Genomic DNA, 6,447 nt, shown 5'->3' with positions numbered 1-6,447 from the left:
TTTAGACACTTGGCTCCCCGTATGGTAACATTATTTTGGAAGGTTCTAGAGACTTTTGGAGGTGTGGCCTAATTGGAAGAAGTGGTAAATGGGGGTAGGTCCTTGAGGATTATATTATCCTGGCTGTTTTTTTGCTCACTGCTCCCAAGTGGTCTGGCCATCAGCATGCATGCTGTGCTCAAGCTCATGGGACCAAGCAACCATGAACTGAAACTTTTGTTGTTGTTGGTCCTCTGAAACCATGAACCTCGTTTTGTTTATTTGTTTGGTCCTTAGGTTGTTTCTGTCAGGTATTTTAGCTATAGCAATGCAAAATTTCTAATACACATTACAATGCATTACAGAATGAGGTTTTAGGAGTAATAGATAAACTCATTTAAACGTTGTACAACCTCTAAACTTGACTATGGTAAAGAATGTGTTCCTGGGACTGGAGAGATGGCTCAGTGGTTAAGAGGTCTTCCATAGGTCCTGAGTTCAATTCCCAGCAACCACATGGTGGCTCACAACCATCTGTAATAAGGTCTGGCACCCTCTTCTGGCCTAACATGCAAACAGAATACCGCATATATAATAAATATTTTTTTTTTTAAAAAAAGAGTGTGTTCCTTTCTAAGTGGTATTCCATGGGAACAAAGCAGTGAAAGTATCAATATGAATAACTAAGGGTTTTAGAATTTATGGAGTTCAAATATGAGATGCTGGCACAATGAGCTAGACAGAGAGGGGCATGTGTGTGTGTGTGTCTGTGTGTGTGTATGTGTGTCTGTGTGTGTTTATGATTGAATTTGTGCCCTCATACAATCTAAGCAAGTGCCCTATCACCAGGATGCAGCCATAGTCTGACAATGGGATATATTTAACATGCTTATTTGAACAGAAAGCGAGTCTGTCCTGGTTGGCTGGTTTGACAGTGTAGACTAGAACTGCTAATTAACTCACAAGTTAGATGTTTTCCTTATAGGGAATGACACAAATCTGTGATTCCAAAGGCTTTGACAAAACTGTGTGTAAAGCTTATTATCATGTAAAAGCACGTCTGCAAGAGTAAAATGCTGAAGGAGGGGCTGGAGGAGGGCTCAGCGTTAAGAGCACTGACTGCTCTTCCAGAGGACCTGGGCCTGCTTCCCAGCGCCCAACGACACGACAGCTCACAACCAACTGCAATTCTAGCTTCCTTCATCTACATCCTTTTTATTTCATTTATTTACTTACTCAATTTCTTGGATGCATAATGAGAGGCTTTTAAACTTCTTATCAAGCAACAAAATTTATCAAATCATTAATAATTATGCTATAGCTTTTCCCAAGACACTTTATTTTCTTAACACTGAGTTCAGAAATAGAAATTTTAATATTTCTGTGAGACTATTGCTCATTCACTATTCAATTTTTAAAAAACCTTGTATTTAATGTATATAATGTCTCGCCTGCATGTGTACCACATGTATGCCTAGTGTCCAGGGAGCCAAGATAAAGGGCCGATGATAGATCAAAAACATTTTTAAAATTTCTTTTAACAGATATCTTGGATTTTTTTGTTTTTGTTTTTTACAAAGATTGTCATGATTTTGCTTGTTCGTTAGTTTTTGTTTTTGCTTCTTCAAGACAGAGTTTCTCTGTGTCACCGTGGCTGTTCTGGAACTTACTCTGTAGACCAGGCTGGCCTCAAAGGCAGAGATCCACCTCCTTCTGTCTCCAAGTGCTAGAATTAAAGACATGCACCACCAGCACCCTGCTAATTGTCATGATTTTGCTAGTAAAAATATTTTCCATAATCCACCTATTTATTCGGAAAGACTTTTTTCTCGGTATATAAGTTTATAAAAAATAGAATGATGAGCAGAATTGATACTGTATTTTGTCCCATTTAAGAGGTAATACTTCTCTACTAACCCATGAACTGAGGCAACTACAACACTATTCATTTCACTAAAAGATGCATTCATAATAAAATATGTCATAGGAGATTATTATATCAGACTAACCCTCTTATAGATCAAAATTATAAACTTTGGACAAAAATCTAAAAACAATGATTTGAATATGCTGGCAGCCAGCCAGAAGCAGGCAGGCGGGAAGGGAAGGGATGGCTACTCTTTAGAAGACGTTAACATAACAAGTGAGATTTATGCTCAAACATTTTGCCTGAGGGCACTTCCTACTGTGCCCTGTGCAAGGCAGCTGGCACTCCGTCAAAAAGCTACCGTCTTACTGGGTTAAGGACGCGTGGGATGTGGTTCGTGTTCTCAAAGCAGCTAGAATACAGGAGGGGAGTTCTAGAAAGGACTTATTGAGGTACAGGGCCCCTAAATTTTGCATATATTCTCTACCCAAATCCTTGCTGCATGGGAAGACTATGCAAGGAGTCCAAGAAAACAGCAGTGAGATTATTGAAAGACATTATCAGAAGGTTGACTCCAGAGAAGTTGGTTACCTGCTAGAACAACACTCATTAAAGGACAGAATGCAGAGGCTCCATAGCATATTACCCAGGGGACCATATATATATATATATATATATATATATATATATATATATATGTGTGTGTGTGTGTGTGTGTGTGTATGTATGTATGTATGTATATGTATATATATACACATACACACGTATATACACACACATATATTATATACCTTAACAGGCATATAAAAGAAAATGAACTATAAAATTTTGACTTTTAGTCAAGAAGTAGAAGCAAGTAGAAACTGACTCCAACCTGCCCAGATGCCATTTACACAGTCATTATACATTTTCAAGGACTCAAGAAAATACCCAGTTGCGATTAGTTAAGAATACATGGGAATCTCAGCAGAAAAATAGAGCTAATGTGTGCTAAATGGAAATTCTATAACTAAAAATAAGGTTTAAATTTAAAAAATAAATGTACTCTTCAGGCGGTGGTGACATACACCATTAATCAATAACAGCACTTGGGAGGCAGAGATAAGCAAATCTGTGAGTTCGAGGTCAGCCTGGTCTACAAAGCAAGTTCCAGGACGGGATCCAAAGTTACCCAGAGAAACTCTATCTTGAAACCCCTCCCTTGCAAATAAAAAATAAAATGTAATGAGTTGAAGAGTTATTTTATTGGCTAACTATTGGATGTGAAATAGATTTAGGGAAGTTTCCAAAATAAAGGAAAGTGATTAAAAGCTATTTTAAAAGCATGTAGGCAGAGCCTTGGGACAATATTCATAAGTCTTACGTATACACAATAAGTATTTCAGTAAGAAAAGATAAAATGGGTGAAAAAAACTGGCATTGACACCCTCTCCAATTTTTTAAAAACATAAATCTACAGATTAAAAAATCTCAGCCAGGGCTGAAGAGATGGCTCAGTAATTCGGAGCACTGGGTACTCCTCTGGAGGAATCTGGTTCTGATTCCCAGCACCCACACCGTGAATCACCAAAGAAGACCTTAGCAAAACCCGAACAAGATGCAGTTAAAGAGAAACCACACCATGATGTAGTTGTTTGAAATCAGAGACAAAGATAAAATCTTAAAACCATCCAGAAAAATAATGACATAGTACAAGTTGGACAGGTAGGTGGACTCAGAGATACGAAGGCCACAGAATCGCTGTGCGACATTTTTAGGGCTGGACTTAGATGAAGACAGCAATATCAGCTATTGTGGTTGGCATATGGCCACCCTCCGCAGCTCACAGTTTGTTCCAGACTGGTGGCATTGGTTTGAGAGGTGGTCAAGCCTTTAGGAAGTTAGGCCTGGCTGCCGGAAGTGAGGGCCTCTGAAGGTGGCGGTGCTCCTGGTATGGGCTGTGGTTTCTGCTCCCTTTGTCTCCCCTCCTGAGGAGTCCCTACCTCAGGCCCCTCCTGTCAGGCCTTTCCCACTATGAAGGCTTAAACTTCTGAAACCATAATCCGAAATGGTTCCCTCCTCTCACGTTGTTTCTGTCAGGTGTTCACAGTGGTGAGAAAGATGAGCAATACATCAACTTGAAATCTACTACCCACAGGAAATACCATTGGAAAGTGATGGTGAAATAGATCATTCCAAATAAATAAACCCTAGATATTATCCCCAGATCTGCGTTATAACTCATTCTGTTAAGTTCTTCACTGGGAAGGGAAATGGTACTAGATAGAGCATGAGGCCCAGAAGAAATGAAGAACATTAGAAATAGTAAGTATAAAATACTAGAAATTATTTTCTTAATTTGTTTAAAATAATGATTGTTTAAAGCCAAAAAATATGTACATTGTGTATAATGTACGCAGGTGTATTTTACATGGCAATAAAAAAAGATGGCAGATAAATGGAGCTACATTTTTGCAGGGTTCTTGTGTGTTATGACAATTAGTAAAATATAAGCTCTTAATACATTAAGATAATTTAAGGATGTAAGCGCTAAGCCCCGGAACAACCACTAAAAGTTAAGATAAATGTACTAGCAGGAAACCAGGAGTAAGATTTAGATGTGCTCATGGGAAATACCGGATTAACACCAAAGAAAGCAAAAGGAGACTCAACCAAAACAGGATGGAACAAACAAGATACAAATTTCAAAATGGTAGATTTAAATCCATCAGTGTCATCATTGCATTTTCTGTAAATGAACTGAAGCACAGAGATTACCAGACTAAATTTAAAAACTACGAACTAACTGAAAACTATATGCAAGAGACATCAAAACTTAAATAGACATATTTGGATGAAAAGTAGAAAAGTATTTATCTAAGACAAAGAGTAAGCCTTAGAAAGGTGGAATGCTCATTATATTAATATAGAAAACAGACTTCAAGGCAGGAATGCAACTAGAGATAAGAAAAAGAGTTCGGAATAATTGTTAGGAAGGCCAAATCATGACTAGAGCAAGCCTTGCCACTAATCTTGTGTTTTATTCTTCAGGACTTGTAGGCTAGAAAGAGAACACTAACTTCTACAAGTTGTTATTTGACTTTCACACACACACACAAATGTAATTTTTAATTAAAAAGTAAAATTATTAGGAAATCATAAAAGGCCAACAAAATAAAAAGGGCATATACATAATAATAAAGACCGTAATAACTTCCTTTCAATAGTGCACCCAGATGAAAATGTCTGTGGCCATATGGGTGACCTTAACAACATTGTCATTACTTAAGTTATTTATAGAATCAACTGGGAGATAAAAACCCCTCAGCTTTAGAATATATGTTCTTTGTAAAAACGCACACAGGGGCTGGAGAGATGGCTCAGTGGTTAAGAGCACTGGCTGCTCTTCCAGAGGTCATGAGTTCAATTCCCAGCAACCACATGGTGGCTCACAACCATCTGTAATGAGATCTGGCGCCCTCTTCTGGCATGTGGGCATACACATGATGGCAGAATGTTGTATACATAATAGATAAATCTTTGAAAATAAATAAATAAAATGTACACAGGATGTTGGCCAAGTCATACAACGTGCTTGGCTAAGGAATGTCATACATTAGCATCTCTGTGGTTCACAGTGCACTTGTCCTAATGTGCTTTCTGCTGCTGTAATAGATACCATGACCCAAAGCAAACTGGGTTTCTCTGGCTTACAATTCCACATCACAATATATCATTGGGAGAAGTCAGGGTGGGAACTCAAAACAGAAATCTCAAGGCAGGAACTCAAGCCAAGATCATACATGGAGACTGTTTACTGGCTTGTTCTCCATGGCTTGCTCAGCTTTCTTATACAGCCCAAGATCACCTGCCCAGGGAATGGCATCACTCACAGTGGGTGGGACACTCCCATTTCAATCATTAAGAAATGCCCCAATGCCCACAGACTAATCTGATGGAGCCAATTTCTCAATAGAGAGTCCTTTCCTATGTGATGCTGTTTTGTGCCGAGTTGACAAAAAGTAACCAGAACAATACTTAAACTAGAAATAACCACTTCTAGAAAGCCCTTAAATACTTAAGGATAACATATTTCAAAGAAGTAGGTCAAAGAAGAAATCCTAAGAGTAATTAGAAACTCTTTCAGCTGAGACAAAAATGAAAGCGCACTGTATTAGAAACAGTGGAGCTCAGGTAAAGCAAAGCTATGAGGGCAACTCATAGCTTTAAAGGCATTGTATTTCAAAGGTAGGAGCCGCCCCAGTCAACATCTTAATCTTACTAAACAACTAGAAAAAGAAAAGTGAAACAAATGAGTACTAAGAAGCAAAAAAAAAAAAAAAAAAAAAATCAGTGAACTAGAAAACAAAAAATTAACACAGCCAAAATACGGCCTTTAAAAAAGATTTCTAAACATTGATATAATTTAGTTTAGATTAGTCAAAACAAAAGAAACTACATGTTAGCACTATCAAGAATGTCTGAACAGAAACTCCCTGCTCGGTGGTAGTATCAAATAAATGTATACAATGTACAGATTATGATAACAGGACTTAGTCCACGTTACGTCTAAGAGACTCTCCCTGCTCTCCTGGACATCTTCTTTTGTAAGGCGTTAGTCA

This window comes from Microtus pennsylvanicus, chromosome 12, assembly GCF_037038515.1.
Source record: "Microtus pennsylvanicus isolate mMicPen1 chromosome 12, mMicPen1.hap1, whole genome shotgun sequence".
NCBI lineage: Eukaryota > Metazoa > Chordata > Mammalia > Rodentia > Cricetidae > Microtus > Microtus pennsylvanicus.
This window is presented reverse-complemented; position numbering follows the sequence as displayed.